At 45.8% G+C, this 25153-nt stretch overlaps 1 pseudogene; it reads right to left on the reverse strand.

The window, feature by feature from the left end:
• LOC148521893 (solute carrier family 22 member 2-like) overlaps positions 1 to 25153 on the reverse strand; it is an 82457-nt pseudogene that overhangs the window by 16141 nt on the left and 41163 nt on the right.

The raw sequence follows: 25153 nt of genomic DNA on the forward strand, positions 1-25153 counted from the left end.
TCTACCCTTCCCCCTAGTGTCTAACCCTAATCCCCCCTCTAAGTGCCTAAACCTAACCCCCCCTTCCCCGCCGCCTAAACCTAAGTCCCCAGGGGGGGTGCCTAACCCTAGGTCCCACCCGGAGTGCTTAACCCTCCCTCCCCCTACCCTAACCCTAACCTCCCGGGGGGATGCCTAACTCTAAGTCCCCCCCCCGGGAGCCCTAAACCTAACCCACCCCCACCCCGCGGCAGTCCGCAGCGCTTCGATCGGGATGCTGGGCTCCGGTCTCCCGGCATCAGTAAAATGACAGGCCTGTCATTGTAGAATTAGACGCCTGTCATTTAACCCTCGCCGGGATAAAGCAGTCAGGAAGCCGACTGTTTTGCATACGTCCGCCGGCTTTCCGATTGCGTACCATATTTACTATAATCCGCATTTGTAATGCAGATTGTAGTGTGATATTACCGACTGAATTTGCATTGCGAATTCAGGCAATATCACAGGGATTTACAACAAATCCCTTGCAGGGACAAAGCTCTGTCCCTGCGAATCCACTCCGCACACTTATCACGGTATTTTCACAAAAATACCATGACAAGTGCCGACGCATGCGCGACCGACCGTCTATAAGCCCTGTCCTGGTGCTAAGCCCTGCCCCCCACGATCACGGACCCCCCCCGCGACGCCCCCTCCCTTAATTACACTTACCTGCAGTCATCGGTGCTCCGGTGATGTCTTCCATTGTTCCGATCAGCTGACATCCCAAACTGCAGCGGGACTCAGTCAGGTGACGACTGGGCACCAGTGCAGGCTGGGAGACCAGCTGACCGGAGGGAGGACATCACGGGAGCCCCGATCACCGGTCCCTGGACTCAGGTAAGTTTTTATTTTTTTACAATTTTTTTTTTACTTTTTTTTTTATCAGTGATCAGTGTGTGGTCTGTTTAGACCGCACAGCTGATCACAGGGGCCGGCTCCGGGCTCTGCTCTGCCCGTTAGAGCAGAGCAGGAGTCCAGTAACTGGGGGAGACCCTGGATAATGCCACCTCCAGGGCTTTCCCCAGGATTTTTTCACAATTTAGTTTTAGTAACTTTGGCCAGATCACATTTTCCATTACAATTATGGGAAATGCGATCTGCTTACTAAAAATAAGTGATAATTAGGGCTTGGAGTCGAATTTTACGAATTCTACTCCAATTGCCCTGTAGTAACTTTAGGTGATACTAAAATAATGTGAAAAGAGTGTGAAAACACCTTTTTTCACTTTATTTTAGTAAAAATAATGTTAATAAATAGAGCCCTGAGAGAGAGCAGACCGACAGCATTGATTCTCCTCCTTCCCTGCTGTTAGTAGAGGTGGGATTATCTATCTATTGGGTATATTTATTACAATTCGCATTTTTAAGGTGGATGTGATAAATATTTTTAACCCAAATTTGTAATGTAAAAAAATAAATATTTTCAAGCAAATTTACTAAAATCCTCTTGCCAGGAGATGGGCGTCGATAAGAGACTGTCTTGGCAAAGAGATGGAAACAGTGCGACAGCGTAAAGCTATCACCCTGCTTCCTAGTTCGAGTCCTCAGCAGCCAATGTGCATGTGTGCCGTCGAGATGAGCGTGCATTACGACTGTTGACCAGAGAGGCTACTATAGGATAATGCCATCTGGAGCTTGGCAAATTGAGCAGTGAAACAGGCCCGGCAAAAGGGGGGCACAAGGGATACACTTGTATGGGCACCGAGATCACAAGGGGCTTCGACCAGTTCATGTGTCCCCCTTGTATGTGCTGCTAATATTTAACATGGAACAGGCAGAAAGTGAGAGAGCAAGGCGCCTAGAGCAATAAAGTTTTTTCTCGTGCCACCAAAGGGCTCATGAAATCATAACGTCACTTCACTGAATAGGAGAGGAGCCGAGCCACCCTCGAAAGGGAGTAGCAGCCTCAACAGGCAGCAGAAGGTAAGTGTGGGCTGAGATGGAGAGACACTGGCCCGGCAAGAGTTAGGGGGGAATAAAGGTAAAGTGACATGAGGGAATGGAGCTGAAGACTCAAAGATAAAGAGACACAGGGGAATGTGCTGGAAACACAGGTTGATGGGGCTGAGAGACATGTGGGGGGATGCTGAAAGACATAGAGAGGGGATAAGATTGAGAGACACAGGGGTGAAGCTAAGAGACAAGTGTAGGAAGTGACTGAGAGACGGGTAGGATGAGGCTGAGAGGCACAGGGGAGGTGAGAATTAGAAAAAGGTTGAAAGATGCAGGGAGGGGTGAGGCTGAAAGACACAGGGGGATGAGGGATGGGTCAATGACAATTGGGCTGTACCTAGCGGGGAGGGATGGGGGGGCAAAAACATGAGTCTGCTAAGACTCCAAGTTTCTGTTGTCGACCCTCGTTGCTGCTGTCAGAAATGGGGAGGGACTGCAGCAGACATCGGAGGTATATTCGGGGTATACTTAATATTTGTGGATATCCCCCAACACATTCCCATTTTCAAGAATGCTCTCAGTCCCACCACCTACCCACCCTCTAACGGTTGCAGCATGTCAACCATGCTGCGGCTCGGGCGGACTGCGACTTCCGTGCCGATCATTAAACATCTGACTTGTACGCAAATTGGGTTTGCATACAAGTGTGGATCAGGCCTTATGTATTATCTGGTTGAAGCTCAGTTTTTATGATGATGATATTTGTTACATTTTTATGGAAAAAGGCATCTTCTGGACCATGTGATCTCCTGTATGAATAGTGAATACCGACGCTATCTGCTCAGGGAGGAACAAATTCTTCAGAGGTTCCTCATTGCAGAGAAACCACCATATAGGTAAGAAAGACTCTCGAGCTGGCCTATAATTGGCGGGGAGGGATGGGGGGGGGCAAAAAATGAGTGCATCTGGCCCCCTGACTTCTGTTGCCAGCCCTACACCCCTTAGTGACTTGCCACAGCCCCTCTCTCACCCCCCATGCTGGGCTGATTCACAATGGCTGCCGGCTGCCACAATCGGAGCTCAGATCAGGCAGTGTTCCGTTCTGAGCCTCTGCGCAAGGTGCAAGCTTCAATGGAACAACTGATGGTCGCCCCTTCACAGACCCCACCCCGTTAACATAACCACCCTCACCAACTATAGGGCTGCTTCAAGAAATTTTCCAGATTACATTTCCATCCTAATCCACCCCTTCTGTTTATGTATTTCTATTCCTTTCTTATTGCCCCTTTGTGTGGATGTAGGTCTTCTATCCTCCTCTCAGCCCATCTGGAACCCCCTCCAAATGCTACAATAATGCCATCCTGATATGTAAAAATTCACAATCTCAAATTGAATTTGTTTAAAAAAAAAAATTATGAATATTTAAAACATTTTACTCATTTAAAAAATATATTTTAATTAGATTAATCTGATGCTGCCATCCTGATATGGTGACAACAGGGTACGTATTGCGGTAGTACAAGTACCTGTGTCCTGTGTTTTGCCTGTGCATATATATCATACTTCCCAATATATATATATATGCCCCACCCCCAATCCACCCAAACACCGTCCTGATCACCCACTTTAGAGGAAACTAAACCTACTTCTATATAAGCTTTGCCGCCTTTGATGTATGCAAATTGGGATACCCAAGAGTATCAGAATTCTGCCGCATTCATTGTGAACGCACTTACCTTTAGCTATGGATTTGCCTAAGAATAACTGAAGAGATTAGAGAAATAATATTCCATTTATTATTCTTTTTTTCTTACGATTTTGTTTTATAGTCTATATAATTTATTATAAAATTATATTGGTATAATATTATCTTGACTGTGTACCTGATAAAAGTTGGATACAGCTCAGTATTCACCAAACTAACAATTTCATAGGACAGTGTAATACCCATTCTGCTCACACAGCCCAGTGTTACTCTAAGCCAATGTAGTCCTGCACATTATAAACATAAGATTGATGTTAGACAGAATGTACTACACTGTTTGAAAATTAACCATGTTCATAGTTCACATCTCTTTCAAGACAATTACATACAACATTTGAGGATATAGGATATATTATTTGATTCTGAGTACTTAAAGACACATTGTCCCAATCTAAGCTCTTGTTCTTATTACCTACAGCAGAATCCTGGATGGGGGATAACAGACAACAGGCAGATTACCAAACCACACTCGGTACAGTATAACATGTTTAAGTTATGTCAGAGGCACTCTTTGCTGGCCATTTCATGTATTTGACTCCTTGGGTAAAAACAGTCAACCTAATAACTTGTATTTTTATTTATATCCCAAACAAAGTACATATAACAATCTCATGTCTACTGTGTATATCTGCCATTACTCTGCACATCTTCCCTGCCTCTTCCCTGTTCCATCTGCTTTGAATGGAATATTGTAAGTAATATTTAACTTACACAGTGCATGCACAGCAAGGGAAGACTGGGTTGGATGGCAGGGTCACATGCTCCTCCCAGGCTGGTCCAAAACTCTCTGTTGCATGCTAGCTGAGGAGCATGTTGCCTGCAACATCACAGTGGCCCCTGTCCAATGCAGCCATTTACACAATGCAGCGGTACAGCCTTTTGTTTGCCAGCCCCACCACACACTATATAGCACCAAACACCCACTACATAGATCTGCTTAGCTCAGGGAAGTGCAGTCAGGGGAGTAAGAGCCCATTGAAAAATAGGAGATGCGGCACCTATAGATATTCCTCAGTGACAGAGAAGTGCTTTCAGCCCACATCAAAGCACGCCTCTGTCACTGTAGCAGATGTGATTATGCACTGGGCAACATCATATCCAGCACTAGCGGCGGTGATGATGGTAGCGGGAATAGGTGCGGCGAGGTGGCAGTGGCGGGCAATACTGATGCTGCCCGGAAACACTGGCAGCAGCAGCGGTATTGGGCAAAGTCAGCAGTAGCGGGGCATTGGTGGTGGCGTTGCAGGTATTGGCGGTACAGGCATTGGCATTGCAGGTAATGGGGCATTGGTGGTAGCAGGCATCAGTGGCCACAGCAGTCGTTATTGGCAGTGGACTTGGTTAGATTGTGGCTGCAGACCTGGATCCTGCAGGATCCAGTGCCTGTCAGTCATTACCCATTTCAAAAATGGCGCCGCAGAGACATTTCTGAAATCCAAGATGGCCATCGCGAGCCAATTATGGCTCATCGCGTCATCGCCCAGGCCCCCTGGGCTGGCTTATAGAAGCCAGTGCAAGGCAGTGGCTGGCAGTCCGCCGGCGGGGAAGGAGCATGCAAGAGCTCCTGAAGATAGAAGACGCCAGAAGCCCTGGGGAGGCGGTGGCCATGTAAAAGAGCTTAAAGGCTGCTTCCCCCTAGGTGAATACGCTGTATAAAAACTTTTATAAAGCAATCAAGTCTTGCATTTTTTTTTTTATATTTTCTTTACAGGTGGACTACAGGTGCCAGCGGGCCCTTAATGACTAGGCATGTAGGCACTTGGAGAGTGCCGGCATGCTGGGGCAGGCTTGCTGGGACCTGTAGGCCGCCTGTATAAAACAATATTATTATACCATGAACCCGCCACCCACCGCCGCCAGGGGTGCGGGGTATAGCACTGCTGGATATTGCTCAGAAGGTGGGAACCCAAATTTAATCTTTTTGGGATCCCCACTTTCTGAGGAATTCCAGCACTAGGCTGACTAGCTTGCGGGTGGTTAATGTGATAGCAGGGGAACCCCACACTGAGTGTACCCCCTGTTATGGCATTATTACCCTGGCTGGTTCAGCCTGGTGTTGGTTACTGTTAAATAAGGGGAACCCTATTCTGTTTATATATATATATATATATATATATAGATATAGATATATATATATATATATAAAATAGCACAAAGAGTCTGGCACTCCCCAAATTGAAACAATACTTGCCCGAGTGCCCGACTAGAACAACTCATGTAGAATACACAGGCAATCGGCACTCCTGGTACAGATGACAAGGTATAAACAGCGTATGTAGTATATATATGAGATGGAGAGTGGCAGGCACTCAGCAGGACTAAACAGCTAGTGAGTAATGAAGCCAGACGGAGCCGGTGTATGGATCAACGTTTCACTCTCCATCTCACGTATTACTCCTTTGGCTGTGCACCCAGGCAAGTTGAGTTGTGCATATCTTTGAGTGCCGGACTACAGTATATCCAGTGATTTATATATATATATAGGCTGAGGAAGGTGATGAGGGGCTTTTGGGCTGAAGATAGTGATGAGAGAATTAATTTGAGGAAGGTGATGAGGGGCTGAGGACTGAGGGTGGCTGGCTACAGACACCATTGTTCCTACCCCTGAGGGATCCACAGCACTGTCATCAAGAAGACCTTGGAAGAGACGGCAGACAAGAAATACAGCCTGCATCATCAGTGACAGTGTGGTAAGTAATAGTTTATTTTTATTTTATTCAAAGGCTGGCATATCTACAGTTAATATATCATGCTTCACATATCACACATGCAGGGGAGGTATGTGTGGATGTGGGGTTGGAGCTGGTGGTGAGAAGGTGGGGCCCCCAGAGACATCAGTGTACCGGGACTGAGATTTCTGTTGCTGGCCCTGGTTACAGCTCTGTGTATGAGGATTGCTATGGGTGAGGGGTGATGAATTTTGCTGGCTGCTACTGTGATATGTGCTGCTGGGTGATGGGTGCTGTGCTAGGAGAGGGGTTCTGGGTCAGAAGAGAAACTAGCAGCGGTGCTAGGGGGCACCAGGAAAAATCTTCCCTAGGTCATCAAATTGTTTAGGGCCTGCTCTGCTCCATCTAACTTCATGGCCACGATATATATTTGGGCATCTTTATCTCATTGTATGTTTCTATTCTCTTGTTTCTCTACCTTTGTGGCCATGTGGCTATGTGGCCCTGTGTATCTCTCTCTCTAATTTTGTATGTGCACCATGTCTCCCTATTTTTCTTTTTCACCTCATGTGTTTCTCTTCACCCAAACCCCCCAGTAGTTTATGTCTGTAGCAATGTTATGGACGCCTGACCCTTTGTTTCTCTATCTTTGTTTGTATTTATCTGTCCTCCAACCCTTCTGTTCCCTCATCTGCCCCACCACCCACATTCCTCCTGCACCCGCTCTTTCCCCCCCTCACCCCCTCCCCCCCCACCACACACACATTTTTTCCTCATGTCCCCTCTTCATGCTTTTCTCTTCTCTTCTTCGGTTGGTGGCTTCCGAAAAGATGAGATGTGGACAAACAGAGGCACAACCATGGTGAACGCCACATAATTGAACATGAGGAGTGTAGATAAGCACAGTTTTATATTTTTAATAATTTTCTAATAAATTAGGCTTAAAACACTATTAGTGCATGTACCTATGAGGATTTAAGACACTGACCGTTATTGCTAATTGAATATTTTGCATACAATAAGGGAACGCTTTATTAAAGAGTGAAAAACACTAATAAATATATAGGGCTTACTCTCGCCTGAAAGGGTTACTTTTAATGATAATAACAGTGCTATAACCGGTGTTAACCCCATAGGCTGCAATATTATCATTACATTATCAATACATGTGTAAATCTATTTAAGAAATATTGCAATATCTGTTCTCTTATCGCCACCCTGAGATTGGCAATAATAATTAAAATGAATGATCTTTTTTATGTACTGAATTCTTAGAAACGTATATATACTGTATGTTCCAGATTGTGTATAGCTAACTAGCTTTTCAGTAAATATGTCCGCCTTCACATTGACCAGTATGTGTCACTACTAGAGATGAGCGGTACCCACCCGAACATCCCGACTAGGATCTGGCTCGGGTTTTCCCACCTGACTTGGATCCGAAAACGAGGCAAAAAGTCATAAATTCTGCAACAGATTCTTGCAGGTTGTGGATTGCATATTAGTCCCTCCCCGCGGTGATCAGCGCCATTTGCTTGCTGAGTTTGTCCAGGGAGGGCTGTGCTGTCCGTCCAGGGGTGTGCTGTGCTATCCATCCAGGGGTGTGCTGGGCCATCCATCCAGGGGTGTGCTGTGCTGTCCGTCCAGGGGTGTGCTGTGCTATCCATCCAGGGGTGTGCTGGGCTGTCCATCCACGGGTGTGCTGTCCATCCAGGGGTGTGCTGTGCTGTGCTGTCCATCCTAAGGTGTGCTGGGCTGTCCATCCAGGGTCTGGTCTGTTCATCCAGGGGCTGTGTGCTGTCCATCTAGGGGCTGTGGGGCTGTGCTGTCCGTCCAGCGGCTATGTGTTGAGTCCATCCAGGGGCTGCCATCCAGGGGCTGCAATCCAGGGGCTGTGCTGTCCATCCGGAGGCTGTAAAAAAAGTCAGTCAAGTAAAAAAAAAAAGTTAAAAAGAAGTTTTTTTTGTGCTGTACCACAGTGCATCTATATAATTACTGTGACATTGCAGGGCATACCCCCCCCAGTGTATCCATATAAACACTGTGAAGGCTGTACACCAGTGTATGCTTCCGTATCCCAGTATACGAAAATGAAAATGGATGAATAGCACAGCATACCCTTGGATGGACAGCTCACCCCTGAATGGACAGAACACCCCTGGATGGACAGCACAGCCCTGGATGGACAGCACAGCCCTGGATGGACAGCACACTAGATAGACAGCACGCCCCTGGATGGACAGCACACCCACAGATGGACAGCACACCCCTGGATGTACAGCACAGCAAACCCATGGATGGACAGCACAGCAAACACAGCCTGGACAGCACAGCCCTCCCTGCATGGACTCAGCAAGCAAATGGTCCCGATCACAGCGGGTAGGAACTTATATGCAATCCAAAACCCACGAGAATCCGACGCTGGATCGATGATGTTTTGCCTCGTTATCGGATCCGAGTCAGGTGGGAAAACCCAAGCCTGACTCGGATCTGGCTCGGAATAACGATGTTCGGGCGGGTCTGGTTCCCTAAGAGCCGGACCCGCTCATCTCTACTGTCTACCACTGCAGTGCCATGTTGGAAGCTCAACTGCCACGTTTGTGATGTCCACTGCTGTCTCTTAGGTTAGTCAGCCAGTTAGCTCGGTGCAACCTTTTGGCCTAAACTGGATGAATTCAATATTGTGAGCTGTGAAGTGGTCCAAATTTACTGTAAATTACTGGAAATTAATGTTATTTAGGTTAATAATACTGTAGGAACAAAAACAGGCCCAAATTATGTAATTTCAACTGTTTTATGATTTTTTAGAAACAAAATACAGATCCAAAACCAAAACACGCAAGGTCGGTGTTTGCAAAACCAAATCCAGATCCAAACCATGAAGGAGATATAGGGCCTGATTCAGAGCCGGACGCTCTGACCAGAGCGTTCGCTCTGAATCAGTGCCCTCCTACCTCAACGGAGTGGCCTCTTGGACGCTCGCATAGCTGTGGGTTACCACCCACAGCTATAGCGAGCGTCCATGATGATGGTCGCGATGGTCAAGACCATCGCGACCATCGGGCTTGCGACGAGACCCTGCGGTAGGGTCTCGCTGCCGCAAGCCCTGGAGTGATTTTGGCTCTATCAGAGCCAAAATCACACCCACTGACATCACTAGTGATGTCAGTGGGCCGGCTCCAGACGGTAGGCGTTACCATGGGAACCCCTCCGTCTGGCAGCCACGCCCCCGGCACGCCCACCAAAGGGGGCGTGCTGTCAGTCACCATCGACAGCACGCCCCCTTTGGTGCGAGACCCCGAGCGACAGCTTGGCTGTCGCTATGCGGGTCTCGCGCATGCGCACGACAGAGATCCCTCCGTCATGTGCATGCGCATTAGGGCACCATCGACCCGCTTGCAAGCATCCAGAGCTCGCGACCGGGTCTGAATTAGGCCCATAGATCCAAAACCAAAACACAGGGGTTGCGCACATTTCTAGTCATTACATTTATATTTTTCATAGGCTACAATGTATGTAATTCATATGGCTTTGAAAAGTGATGAGTGAAATCTGATACTTGCATGACTTGGATGTATGATCATATGCATGTTACACTAACACTAAAATTATTATTTTATACATAATAGTAATCTTTAATTTGCTTTTCATTTGTTTGTTACATATTAAAGCAGTGGTTCCCAAACTTTTTAGAACCACGGCACCCTAGAGTATCAGCATTGTTCTCACGTCACCCCTAAACTAAAAGTTTGTTATTGAGAAATTCAGAAAAAAAATTGTAAAGTGAAGTATATTGTGCTTATCTGTCATCATCAGGTTCAGTTATGTGGTGGTGGACAGGTTTGTGCTTCTATTTGTCCACATATTTACATTACATTGACCATAAATAATTTGATTTGGTGCTGGACCACCATCCTGAGGCTCCCCTGCGAGTGTCCTGAGGCACCCCAGGGTGCCACGGCACACAGTTTGGGAACCACTGTCCTAAAGGCTCTACTAATTCCACACATTATATATTAGCTGTCTGATAAATGTGAAATAACAGGACCTGATTTCCTGCACTTACTGCAGTTGTCGTCTACGCTGGAACTTTCATGTACAGTTGAGCTCACTCATGAAAATGCAAAAGTATTTTACTTTAATGTGTGGATTCTGCCTGGAACCTTTATAAAGATATTGCTTACCTTCAGGAATGAAAGCAGTAACAAGGCATGCTATCCCTGTTATTATACATCCCACAGCCCATGGATACCGGCGGCCAATACGATCCACTGTAACTATTATTATAAAGGCAGCAGGGAATTCAACCATAGCCGAGATAAAAAAGTCTAAGTAAATGTCACTGCTGGAAGCTCCCATGTGCATAATCAGTCCCTTGTAAATAACAGCACAGGCAAACCTGAAAATATAGGAAATGATGGAAATGTGAATTGCGTAGCTACATCAAATACTCCTACATTAGGTTACAGCCCAACTTACTCAGGATTGGACATGGTACCATTTGGGGAAGGGGAATGGGGTGGGACTAATAAAAAGGCAGGGATTTTATACGATATAATTAAGTAGTCGCTTCACTAGGGAGGGAGCCAGGCTGCGGTGACTAGGGAGGGAGCCAGGCAGCGGTGACTAGGGAGGGAGCCAGGCTGCGGTGACTAGGGAGGGAGCCAGGCAGCGGTGACTAGGGAGGGAGCCAGGCGGCGGTGACTAGGGAGGGAGCCAGGGAGCGGTGACTAGGGAGGGAGCCAGGCTGCGGTGACCAGAGAGGGAGCCAGGCAGCGGTGACTAGGGAGGGAGCCAGGCTGCGGTGACAAGGGAGAGACCCAGGCCGCAGTGACTAGGGAGTGAGCCAGGCGGCAGTGACTAGGGAGGGAACCGGGCAGTGGTGACTAGGGAGGGAGCCAGGCAGCGGTGACTAGGGAGGGAGCCAGGCGGCAGTGACTAGGGAGGGAGCCAGGCAGCGGTGACTAGGGAGGGAGCCAGGCTGCAGTGACTAGGGAGGGAGCCAGGTGGCAGCGGTGACTAGGGAGGGAGCCAGGCTGCGGTGACTAGGGAGGGAGCCAGGCGGCAGTGACTAGGGACGGAGCCAGGCGGCAGTGACTAGGGACGGAGCCAGGCGGCGGTGACTAGGGAGGGAGCCAGGCAGCGGTGACTAGGGAGGGAGCCAGGCAGCGGTGACTAGGGAGAGAGCCAGGCTGCGGTAACTAGGGAGGGAGCCAGGTGGCAGTGACTAGGGAGGGAGCCAGGCGGCAATGACTAAGGAGGGAGCCAGGCGGCAGTGACTAGGGAGGGAGCCGGGCAGCAGTGAGTCACTGCTGCCCAGCTCGCTCCCCAGTCACCGCCACCCGGCTCCCTCCCAAGTCACCACTAGGGAGGTCAATTGCGAATTCTGGGATTGGAAGCTTCCAGTCCCGGGATTCAATACCGACCATTTTTAGGCCAAAATCCCGGGATCCCGATCCCAGAATTGGCCTCCCAAGTGCCCTAACATCATATTAAAGGGTCGTCATTTTACTAGTCATATGAAAATTTTAATGTATTGTTCTATTGATGAAACGGTCTGCAAAATGGCTGATCACTATCATACATTGGCATCTACAGCCCCGATTGGTCAGCAAAATCCAACATATTGGTGGACAAGATTCACATATTCCAAACACTTTTTGGTCATAGATATCGGCAATCGGTGAAACCCATACATGGAAGATTCTTTTGTACACAATCATCTGCAAAACGCAGAACTGCTCTAACTAATTTCTGGTATATGGGCCTATAGGTATTTGGTATTTTCTATAAGTTTCAATATTTTTTAAATTGTACAACTACAGAGATAATTGTTAATTTTCAGACAAGAGAGAGATAAAGGATGAAGGAACAATTGCAAGATTTTTTTACTGTAGTAAATTCTATAGTAAATTAATCTAGAACCAGAAGTAAAGTTAGCTACGAGGTGCAAATTTGCACCTGGACAAACCATGTCACAATGTAAATGACTGCTTCTTTTGCCTGTAGTGCACAAATACTGAGTAGTTTTACTTTAACAATGGGTTTAAAGCTGAACTAGGACCCACCTCCTATCCCACCTCTAAATCTGAACATAGAATAACATGGTTTTGCCAAGGTTCAGAATTGCACCAGTCGATCTGAATATAAGCCGAGGTACCTACTTTTACCACAAAAAACTGGGAAAACTTATTGACTCGAGTATAAGCCTAGGGTGGGAAATGGCAGCAGCTGGTAGTGCCCCCAGTAGTAATTCCCCTTGGTTGTGCCCCCTGTAGTAATCCCTCCTGGTAGTGCTCCCAGTGGTAATCCCCCCTTTCAGAGCCTCCAGTAGTAATCCCCCCCTGGTAGTGCCCCCAGTGGTAATCCCCCCTTTTAGTGCCCCCTGTAGTAATCCCCCCGTGGTAGTGCCCCCTGTAGTAATCCCCCCCTGGTAGTTTCCACAGTGGTAATGCCCCCTTTTAGTGCCCCCTGCAGTAATCGCCCCCTGGTAGTGCCCCCAGAAGTCCCCCCCCCAGTAAAGAGAGACGTAAAAAGAATAGAAAAAAAAAATCACTTACCTGAAACTCCCGCTCCTGGTCCCGCCGCTAACAGCTCCTGCGGCCGCCTTGCATTTGAGAGACGTTATTACTCTTGACGTCTGTCCCATTACCCACTGCGGGAGCCGGAAGATGGCTCCCGCAGTGGGAGCAGCAGCAGCCGTTGAGAGTCTGACCTTTGGTGGGCGTGCCGGGGGCATGGCTGCCCAGATGGAGGCGTTCCTATGGGATAGAGCCAAAATCACTCCAGGGCTTGCGGCAACAAGACCCTACCACAAGGGTCTCGTCACAAGCCCGATGGTCACGATGGTCTTGACCATCGCAACCATCATTTTGGCCACTCGCTATAGCTGTATGTAGTCACCCACAGCTATGCAAGTGGCCAGGAGGCCACTCTTAAATTCAGAGGGACGGCCCTGATTCAGAGCGTCCGGCTCTGAATCAGGGCCAGTGTCCCAACATTTTAACGTTAAAATAAAGATTTTCCTTTCCTTCTCTCACCCTCAGGGAGGTGCGAGTGGAAAGTTGCGAATTCAGAAGCTCATTCAGACCCAGTCGCTAAGCAGTGGATGCTCGCTTGCAAAAGGGGCTGGGTATGCAAATTTGCGGTGTAAGGACGCCCTCTATGTCCTAGAGAGCGATGGCAGTGAACGTACATAGGACTATAAAACCTCCCACCTGTCAAGTGTGTATTTAATCGGGAACATCGAGGGCCGTCGGAGCTGCTCGCAGCGCTTATGATAGACCCTACCCTCCCGCAAGCACTGCGAGCAGTTCAGGCTAAAAAACAACCAAGTGACGTGTTCAGTTACGCTACTTTGCTAATTATACACACCCATTAAACTCCGTTGTGATGCCAAGACACCTTCCCCTGTTACCACCCTCAAACGGCGCAATCTGTCACTCAAAGTAGCGTCCAGTCTGTGTGCAACGAGCGCTCGATTCCCGATCGCTAAGACTGGCATGCGCACGCGCATTGCAAGCCATACGCTTGCGCAGATGTGCCATTATCGGCAAGAGCGAGCAGCCGCTGCCTAGCAATCCGGTCTGAATGAGCTCCTCGGTCTGAATGGTTCAGTGCGAGTTGGTAATTGGATTGCAAAATGAATTCGCTATGCAAATTCAAAGTGAAAATAGCATCTCGCACCCCACAATTCGCACCTAATTAGATTGACCCCTTTGCCTAGCTTTGTTCATTTTATAAGTAAGGGTTCAAATATACAATAAAACTGCTATATAATAAGAGTAACTCCTTAACCTTTCTTATTTTTAGAGTTTTTAAAATTAGCATATAAGCCTTTAAGGATATAGGTCAAGTTGTTTTAAGCAGATGTAGTCGGCATCCCGGCAGTCAGGATGCCAGCGGTCAGAATCCCGACCGCTGACATTCCAATAGTATTAGGGTTAGGTGCAGAGGCATCACCGGGTCTGGTGACACCCGGTACGCACGCTGTATCCCCCGAAAGGGGGTGTGGCCTACCATAAAGGGTGATGCTGGGCTGCCCCTGGAGGCTAGTGCTGCACTGTCGGCTCCTGCTCTTTGACAGAAACTGAGTGCTGTTGATGTCACACTGCAGCACCCGGCTCCTGTCACTGAGTACGTTCCGCACCCCCATAGTGACGCCAATAGTTAGGAGTTAGGGTTAAGCTCTAGTGAGAGGGTTAGGCTGCGGGGGAGGAGGGTTAGGCTGCAGGAAAGGTGGGTTAGGGTTAGAGGGAGGGTTAGGATACTTACCTAATCCTATCAGGATGCTGCTGTCAGTATTCTGATTACTGGTATCCCGACCGCCGGGATCCTGTACTCTACCCATTTTAAGGTTCAAGTTTAAAAAAGCACAAATCATTTTGTGATTTTCTGTGCAGTTACTAAATTGGATAATGTATTGAGATCTGTTACCCAATAAAATCACAGTCATGAAACTAGGGACTAAGGAGATCACAGCGATGCAACAATCAGCATCAACTGCATCTGTCCCATGTACAGTGCATCACATTTTACACAATGTACAAAATTACAATGCATATACTGTATGAACTTCCCTCCAACAGAAGACAAAGATGATTCTGTCCAAATCATCTTAAAATTGCAATGAGTAACATAAGTAACAATTGACACATATTGTACGAAGTCGGGTCACCCTAGTCCACCCCACCCCTGCTCTGTTCATCCCTGCCCCCTTTCTATCCGCTAATCTGCCCTCCACTCTGCTGCTCTATACTGCTCCCTACCCCGTCCCCTTTCCCTCACCCACCCCCATACGTTCCCAGGGGCGCTGAGAGGAGGAGGAGCGGGTACCAATTACCCGGGCTTGCTGGAGGGGCCCGGCTGGGTCCTCCACCTAGCAAGATCTGTCCCATCTCCCTAGCAGTGATGTGCGGTCAGGTGAGGCAGAGTCTTTCCTCTCATACTTAGGTATACTCCACAGTTTTTATTATAAAAATTATAAGAAAAATGTCAAGAAAATATTATAAATATCTTCTTTTATTATTCTAATCATTTTTATAGTCAAAACTCTGGAGTAAAAAGTGTATGGCAGGTGAGGCACTGACTCCCCTTCTACCTTTTCCGCACATCCCTGATCAAAATACACCACATTTCCAGCACTATATACTGCTGCACCTTTGTATAATGCCCACATGGTCCCTCTGGTTCATATATGTATCTGTAAATCTGGCTCTGATACTAGCCAATGCCTCCCCAGCCATTTACATCACAGCCAGTGGAGCACATGCTCCAGGCACCAAAATTGTCAGAAGGCGCCGCACGCCACTCCCCCCTGTAATTTTAGGGCATTTTTTTATATTTTGCAAATCATACTGCCAGCGGCTATTTCTGCGGTTGCTACTGGCAGCCGGATACAGTAGACAGTGACACAGAGCTGCGCAGCTCCACCTCCTTGAGCTCTGCTCTGCAAACTGCATGTGCATACTATGAAGAGGAGGGGGGTTATGTCTGCACTGAGAACTATCTATTAGTGATGTAATATAGTCGTTACCAAAATCAAGTTCAATATATATCTAACACAAGTTAGATCTCAAAAATAACTACTATTGGTGGTGCTCCCCACAGCCCAGATATATAACGTGATTATAACAAAAAGAAGAAAGAAGGCTCTCTTTTGGGGGCACTCTTTGTATATAATTATTGATGATAAGAATAAAATTTAGGATTTATTAGATCCATTAAAATAAAGGCTTTAAGGTATAAAAGGACAATACAAGACACTACAAAACAAAGATACATATATATATATATATATATATATGTTGCAATCTGTAAATATCGTGTCCTAAGATATAGGTGAATCCAAATTCTTTATTTGATAAATGAGGATATGGTGTAAATTATGCAGTGGAAACCCTACACAACCAAAGTAGGAAGTAGAAAAAACGAACATATGGTAACATGACCAGCCAGGAAATAAAAACACTCAAAGAGATGAATAAATGGCAAGATGTAGTCATTAAGCCCTCGGATAAAGGGGGCAACATCGTGATTTGGCCTAAGGATCTATATATTAAGGAAGCTTTACGTCAATTGGAGGACACAAGGTGTTATAAAAGAATTATATTTAATCCTACTGACAATTCCAACATAATCCTCAATAGGATATTGGACAAAGCCCTTTCGGATGGGACAATTCGTAAACAAGAATATGAATATCTCAAAATACCATACCCCAAAACACCAACATTTTACCTCCTCCCAAAAGTACACAAAAACCTCTCTGAACCACCAGGAAGACCTATTGTGTCTGGGATAGGGGGAGTATCAGAAAAAGTTGGAAAATTCATTGATTTACATCTGAGGCATCATGTCCTGGGCCTACCATCCTATGTCCAGGACACAGCAGATGTACTGCGAAAATTAAATGATGTAAGATTAGATGAACAACACCTACTAGTAACGCTGGATATAGAATCACTATATACCAGCATAGAACATGCACTAGGTATGAATGCAGTGAAATACTTCCTAATGATGGAAGGGTTTAATGACTTCCACCACTTCCTGATGGAACTATTGGAGTTCGTACTAACTAGAAACAGCTTTACATTTGGTGATCAGCACTATCTCCAAATTAGGGGAACAGCTATGGGGGCAGCATGTGCCCCGACCTACGCAAACCTGTTTCTAGGATGGTGGGAGAAAGAAATTGTATTCTGTGACAAAAATGACAACTTTACGAAACATGTAACTGCATGGTGGAGATACATAGACGACATCATCGTGATCTGGGAAGGTGATGAAAATTCTCTGATGTCATTTATTGGAAGTCTAAATATCAATTCCATAAATCTGAAACTGACGCACTACATCAGTCACCAATCAGTTCCCTTCATAGATCTAAGAATATATAAAGATCCCACCGGCATGATTCAAACAGAACTATTCCGAAAGGAAACTGCAACAAATAATCTTCTACATCAAACCAGTTCTCACTTTCCACCTACTACAGAAAATCTACCCAAAGGGGAATTTCTAAGAATAAGACGTAATTGCTCCGATAAAAAGATCTTTGAGGAAAAATGTATAGAACTTACTGAGAGACTTCTGGAAAGAGGTTACAGCAAAAGGTCGATTAAAAGAGCTAAAAAAATCACATCTGACATACCAAGGGAGTCCTTAATCTTTCCAACTAAAGATAATAAAGCTAAAAAGACCCCAGATAAACTCCGCTTTGTCGGCGACTTTTGTCAGGAATGGAGACAGATACAGGAGATCATACTAAAACACTGGCATACCCTAGATCTTGACAGAGACCTATCAAAAATTCTTGATGACAAGGTCTCTATGAGCTGGAGACGTTCCAAAAACCTACGTGATGGGCTGGTAAGGAGTCATTTCATCAAAAACCCACCAAGACCAGCGAAACTAACAGAAACCTTTCCATGTGGCACTTGCAAAGCATGTCAATTCATATTAAAGACTAACAAAGTGGAAGACAAATTTGGCCAAACACTATATATAAAAAACTTCATGAACTGCAATGCAGTAGGGGTGATCTACTGCATAGTGTGCAGCTGCAATAAAAAATACGTTGGTATGACATCTAGAGCATTTAAACATAGAATCCTGGAACATATTGGTTCCATTAGAAATGCATCCTCGGACTTGGAAAAACACAGAAAGCTAACCTCGGTAGCCCGACACTTCCTAAGATACCATCAAGGATCCAACCAGGATTTTAAATGCTTTGGCCTAGAGAAAATTAGTCTTGGTATATGTGGAGGAGACATGACACGGGAGTTACTTCAAAAAGAGAGTGCCTGGACTTTCAAATTGGGAGCATTAAACCCTGATGGTCTAAATGAGTATATAAATTATAGTGCCTTTATCTAATTAACTTCTTAACAAATTCTTTAATGGGGTTATCTGTCCACTTATCTCTACATGGACAAATAAACAACATTTTTTATCATAATTCTTTTTTAGCATAGAGATTAATTTATTATATCTCCTTGGTTCAACAACATTTTTTATTCATTCTACCTTATGTTATCACCCTAATCTAGGAATCTAACAATCATTATTTTCCTCTTTCACTGACATCACCTGGTCACATAATCTCCGACCACATTTTTCACTTTAACACTTCTAACAAGATCTTAAGTTAGATCTTCACAGTAACTACCGTATATTCTCGAGTATAAGCCGAGTTTTTGAGCACAAAAAATGTGCTGAAAAAGTACCCCCTCGGCTTATACTCGAGTCAAGTGTAGCGCTGACCGTACGGAGTTCGGTCAGCGCTACACACCGCCAAACACACAGCCGTCGGAGCCGGCAGCTGCGTGTTTGGTGTAATCAGCAGCCGCTGAGAGTCTGTCAGACTCTCAGCGGCTGCTGCTGCTCCCACTCCTCCGGCCAAAGCGGCCGGAGGAGCAGACAGCGGCGGGACCAGGGAGTTACAGGTAAGTGATTTTTTTTTTTTATTATTCTTGTCACGCCTCTCTCTACTGGATGGTGGGGACTACAGGGGGCACTACCAGGGGGCGATTACTGCAGGGGGCACTAAAAGGGGTATTACCACTGGGGGAACTACCAGGGGGGATTACTACAGGGGGCACTACCAGGGGGGAATTACTACAGGGGGGGATTACTGCAGGGGGCACTAAAAGGGGTATTACCACTGGGGGAACTACCGGGGGGATTACTACAGGGGGCACTACCAGGGGGGAATTACTACAGGGGGGATTACTGCAGGGGGCACTAAAAGGGGTATTACCACTGGGGGAACTACCAGGGGGGATTACTACAGGGGGCACTACCAGTGGGGGATTACTACAGGGGGCACTAAAAGGGGGGATTACCACTGGGGGTACTACCAGGGGGGGATTAGTACTGGAGGCACTGAAAGGGGGGATTGCCACTGGGGCACTACCAGGAGGGATTACTACTGGGGGCACAACCAGGGGGAATTACTACTGGGGGCACTACCAGCTCCTGCCATTTCCCACACTAGGCTTATACTCGAGTCAATAAGTTTTCCCAGTTTTTTGGGGTAAAAGTAGGTACCTCGGCTTATATTCGGGTCGGCTTATACTCGAGTATATACGGTACATTCACGATATGGTCACATTTTAGCAATTCCTCAGAATAAATGATATATCGAATAATATATCTACTTTTATACACTGTTCTACATTCACACACTCACACTGTCTAATTCCTTATTATTCAAGGAATTTCTTACTAGCACCAATTTTTCTCTGGATTCAGAGACACCTCACTCTCTATATGTGACACCTATAGGAAAACAGGAATTATGACTCTGCAATGCTATTAGCAACAGAGCCGTCTCCCTACCAGTACTAATGGAAGTCACATTGTTCTCTCTTTCTTCAATTTACTCCATGTATGACCCCAATATTCATCAATCACCAATGTCTATCTGGACATATGATGGAAAGTAACTTGGGCAATTGCCACTACAGTAAGATCTATTCTCAACTTTATTACTTCCATATGGGTACTCTCATTATAGATTTTCAGGGAGGAGTCCTGCAATGATATCAACAGGTTTTCCTCTTGCTGATACAATGTAACAGCAGATACCCAATGTACTCATTCAGACACCTTACTACACAGATGATACGCTCACGTGCCATTCAACACATGATATAATGGCATGCAGTAGCTGTCACCTGTGTTAACCTTATGGTGCCACCTTTTTCACGGCACAATCTATTTTGCCTACCTCTGGGTTTAGGACCTTACATATATGTTCCCCGCATCACTCCCAACATGCCACCAAGACAATACATGGGGATGAAATATGAACCTAATCTATCTATCAATATATGGAACATATTGCTGTCCTTCTTCTTATCCATAGATGGTTAACACTACGCGGCAAATATCTGACCGACATTTAATAAGTGTCTTTATATTAGGACTCTTATACTATGACCAATGCTGACCAGAGAAAATATCAAAAGTCGTGCATGTATATTTAAAAAAATCTTTTTATCCTCTTTATCTTTATTATATAGACAAGAACAGTGGACTTTTTGCACAACATAACCATTCTATACCTCCTTAGGATGACTTATGTATTGTGACTATCAGCTATTTAGCAATTTAGAAGTCAATCATTTATTCAAGGAACTTCTTACTAGCACCAATATTTCTCTGGATTCAGAGACACCTTACTCTCTATATGTGACACCTATAGGAAAACAGGAATTATGACTCTGCAATGCTATTAGCAACAGAGCCGTCTCCCTACCAGTACTAATGGAAGTCACATTGTTCTCTCTTCCTTCAATTTACTCCATGTATGACCCCAATGTTCACCAATCACCAATGTCTATCTGGACATATGATGGAAAGTAACTTGGGCAATTGCCACTGCAGTAAGATCTATGCTCAACTTTATTACTTCCATATGGGTACTCTCATTATAGATTTTCAGGGAGGAGTCCTGCAATGATATCAACAGGTTTTCCTCTGGCTGATACAATGTAACAGCAGATACCCAATGTACCCATTCAGACACCTTATTACACAGATGATACGCTCACGTGCCATTCAATACATGATATAATGGCATGCAGTAGCTGTCACCTGTGTTAACTATATGGTGCCACTTTTTTCACGGCACAATCTATTTTGCCTACCTCTGGGTTTAGGACCTTACATATATGTTCCCCGCATCACTCCCAACATGCCACCAAGACAACACATGGGGATGAAATATGAACCTAATCAATATATGGAACATATTGCTGTCCTTCTTCTTATCCATAGATGGTTAACACTACGCGGCAAATATCTGACCGACATTTAATAGGTGCCTTTACATTAGGACTCTTATACTATGACCAATGCTGACCAGAGAAAATATCAAAAGTCGTGCATGTATATTTAAAAAAATCTTTTTATCCTCTTTATCTTTATTATATAGACAAGAACAGTGGACTTTTTGCACAACATAACCATTCTATACCTCCTTAGGATGACTTATGTATTGTGACTATCAGCTATTTAGCAATTTAGAAGTCAATCATTTATTTACTAACTTAACAAGTTCATTATTATTAGTATGGATATGTTACCCAATACTCTCCTTTGAATAGGATGGTATATGCGCTACAAAACTACCAGCATTGAATAATCAGGCCTATTTAAGGATAATTGTCACATCTTAACTAATACTGATCAGATAACACATTTGATCCACTCAATGAATCTATATTTTGTGTATCTTTTTACTTAATTAACCTTCATCCTTACTAGAAAAGATAATAGTGCAACTTTACTTCATTATCAATTATATCATATTCCGCGCTATGCACTGTGGTTATCAGTCAGTGCAACCCTGTGCAGACTGGCACAGCAGGAGTTAACCTCATACAAACAGGAGACGGATACTCTGTCTCTAATAGAATGATAGATACCAGATGGCTCTGTTGACACATGTGACCAAGACAGGTGATCACATGGGAGACAGAGCCAATGAAAATAGATGTCCCGCGATCACGTGATCGGGACACTGACAGGAAGACGTGTACAAAAGGTAAGAGCAGAGCTCCTGCACTGCATGCGATGGTGAACAAGCCTATAGCGGGCGAAACGCGCGTCCAGTGACCTAGAATGAATCTGGCCGGACTAGTGCACTAGCCGACCATTCCCCTCCACTCTGTCTCATCTCAAGGGTAATTGTATCACTGCGCAGACTGCTGTGTCTGCACATCAGAATGTCATAACTCTGCCTGTATATTTACTGTTGTATTTGGACAAACTGCAGATTCCACACATGTTGTGGACAAGATGATTGGTCAACATATTTAAGGAACTACAGATTAAGAACTGATTTAATTTCATATGCTTGCAAGCACACTTAAAAATATTATTTAGCTGTTCCTGTATGAACAAATTATTCCAACTCAGCACATGGTATGATTTTCTCCGTCTGGGATCTTTACAGATTATATTATAAACAAGACTTTGGATGTTAGAGCCTTATGTATACTTATGTGCAGAAATACTGATCACTCTGCATCAACTACTTCATGGCACATATCATTGCTGAATTTCTGCATAACCCTTGCATAGACAATATTGGAGGTTTACAAACATATTGACCAAATTGGTTTAAGATATCAATTGATATTTTCGATTTCGCTATATATTGTTTTCTTGATGTTGCATATATGTCCTAATGGTGAATTACTATACCAATAGAAGGAATTTGTATGGATGCAGTGTTCCCACTACATAATTAACACCACATCCTCATTTATTAGTAAAAGAATTTGGATTCACCTATACTTCAGGACATGATATATTGAACATATTGGTTTAAGATATCAATTAATATTTTCGCTTCTCGCTATTTTTTCTTGATGTTGCATAAATGTCCTAATGGTGAACTATCAAATTAATAGAAGGAATTTGTATGGATGCAGTGTTTCCACTGCATAATTTATACCATATCCTCATTTATCAAATAAAGAATTTGGATTCACCTATATCTTAGGACACGATATTTACAGATTGCAACATATATATATATATTAGGGATGTGCGCCGGACCATTTTTGCCGGATTTGGATTTGGTTCTAATTCGTCGTCCGGCTTTGGATTTGGATTTGCCAAACTGCGGTGACTGGCTTTGGATTTGGATTTGGATTTGGATTTTTTTACAAAAATTGACAAAAAAAGCTAAAATCACATAAATTGGTCTTTTTTTTCTTCCTAGAGTATTATTAACCTCAATAACATTAATTTCCAGTCAATTTAGACCATATCACAGCTTATAATATTGTTTTCAACATTATTGGCCAAAGGTTGCAGTGAGCTGACTGGTTACTAAGCGACAAAGCAGCGGCACAATGACACAGACACCACAGTATAAAGCACATCTATGACACATTGCCACACAGCAGTGGCAGAAATGAAAAGTAGTGCACCCACCCAGTGGGGTACGGCCAGCAGAGTCACAGTACTTGTTTACAAAGTGGGCTACGGCCCTAGGAGTCACAGTGCACAATCTTATAGGCATTACACCGCACATAGGGCCTGATTCACATTACACCATAAAGTAGTGTCTCTTATTTATGTTACGACACACAGTAGTGCCCCTTTTACACAATGCCCACAGTAGTGACCCTTTTACACAATGCCCACAGTAGCGGTGTCCCTTACACAATGTCCCCCAGCAGTGGTGCCCCCTATGCAGTCCCCTTAGTAGTACGGTCCACTATGCAGTGCCCCCAGTTGAATGCTCCCCAGTAGTATGCCCCCCATTAGCAGGCCCCCCCAGTATTAGCAGGCCCCCCCAGTAGTATGCCCCCCATTAGCATGCCACCCAGTAGTATGCCCCCCCAGTAGTATGGCTCCCCCAGTAGTAGGCTGCTCCAGTAGCAGGCCCCCCCAGTAGTAGGCTGCTCCAGTAGTAGCCCCCCCTGTAGTATGGGCCCCCCTGTAGTAGGCCCCCCCAGTAGCAGACCCCCCCCCAGTAGCAGGCCCCTCTGTAGTATGGCCCCCCCAGTAGTATAGCCCTGCCCAGTAGCAGACCCCCCCCAGTAGTGCAGACCCCCCCAGTAGTATAGCCCCCCCCCAGTAGCAGGCCCCTCTGTAGTATGGCCCCCCAATAGTGCAGATCCCCCCCAGTAGTATGGCCCCCCCAGTAGCAGACCCCCCCCCCAGTAGTATAGCCCCCCCAGTAGCAGGCCCCTCTGTAGTATGGCCCCCCCAGTAGTATTGCCTCCCCCAGTAGCAGACCCCCCCCCAGTAGTGCAGACCCCCCCCAGTAGTATAGCCCCCCCAGTAGCAGGCCCCTCTGTAGTATGGCCCCCCCAGTAGTATAGCCCCCCCCAGTAGCAGACCCCCCCAGTAGTGCAGACCCCCCCCCCCAGTAGCGCCCCCGGACCTTTGACAAGTAAAAAAATAAAAAAAATAAAACTTACCTGTATCCCCGCTCCCACGCCGTCCGCTCTGTCACACGCTAAGGAGGGAGCCGGAAGACGGAGCTCATGTGTGAGCTCCAGCCGGCTCCCTCCGTGCAGCAGCCAATGAGAGTCTGTGTGACTCTCATTGGCTGCTGTAACAAACACACAGCTGCCGCTGGCGGCTGTGTGTCTGTGTCTGTGTAGGGCAGAGCGCTATCACTGCGCTCTGCCCTACACGCGAGGAGACCTGATGTCGGATTCTCTAGTGAGAATCCGACATCAGGCGGCCGCCGTTCGGCCCCGAACGGGGATCCGAGTCAGGCGGTGAACACCCGAACAGGGTTCGGGTGGACTCGGATCCCCAATGTTCGGAGCGGTTCGGATTCCACAGAATCCGAACCGCTCATCTCTAATATATATATATATGTATCTTTGTTTTGTAGTGTCTTGTATTGTCCTTTTATACCTTGAAGCCTTTATTTTAATGGATCTAATAAATGCTAAATTTTATTCTTATCATCAATAATTATATACAAAGAGTGCCCCCAAAAGAGAGCCTTCTTTCTTCTTTTTGTTATAATCATACTATGAAGAGGAGCTGCACCATTGAACATGCAGCAGGAACCCTGTAACCAACCATAAGCCCATCAGCAAGAGCTGTGCCGGCAGGGAATGCCGGAGTGAATGGCTGCAGACAGGCCAGCATCACTGCTCCGGAGCCCTCTGATGGGGTTTGGTGGGGAACATCTGGCTCATGCGGTATAGACTGGAGGCCAGTAACTGACCTCTCCGAGGGTTTCCTGGTACAGCAGCAGCCCCCATTATGTCATAATGAGGCTGCCAGAAGAAAGAACTCTGAAGCAGCCTAC

The sequence above is a fragment of the Taudactylus pleione genome, unplaced genomic scaffold (genome assembly GCF_031769625.1).
Source record: "Taudactylus pleione unplaced genomic scaffold, aTauple2 ptg000154l, whole genome shotgun sequence".
NCBI lineage: Eukaryota > Metazoa > Chordata > Amphibia > Anura > Myobatrachidae > Taudactylus > Taudactylus pleione.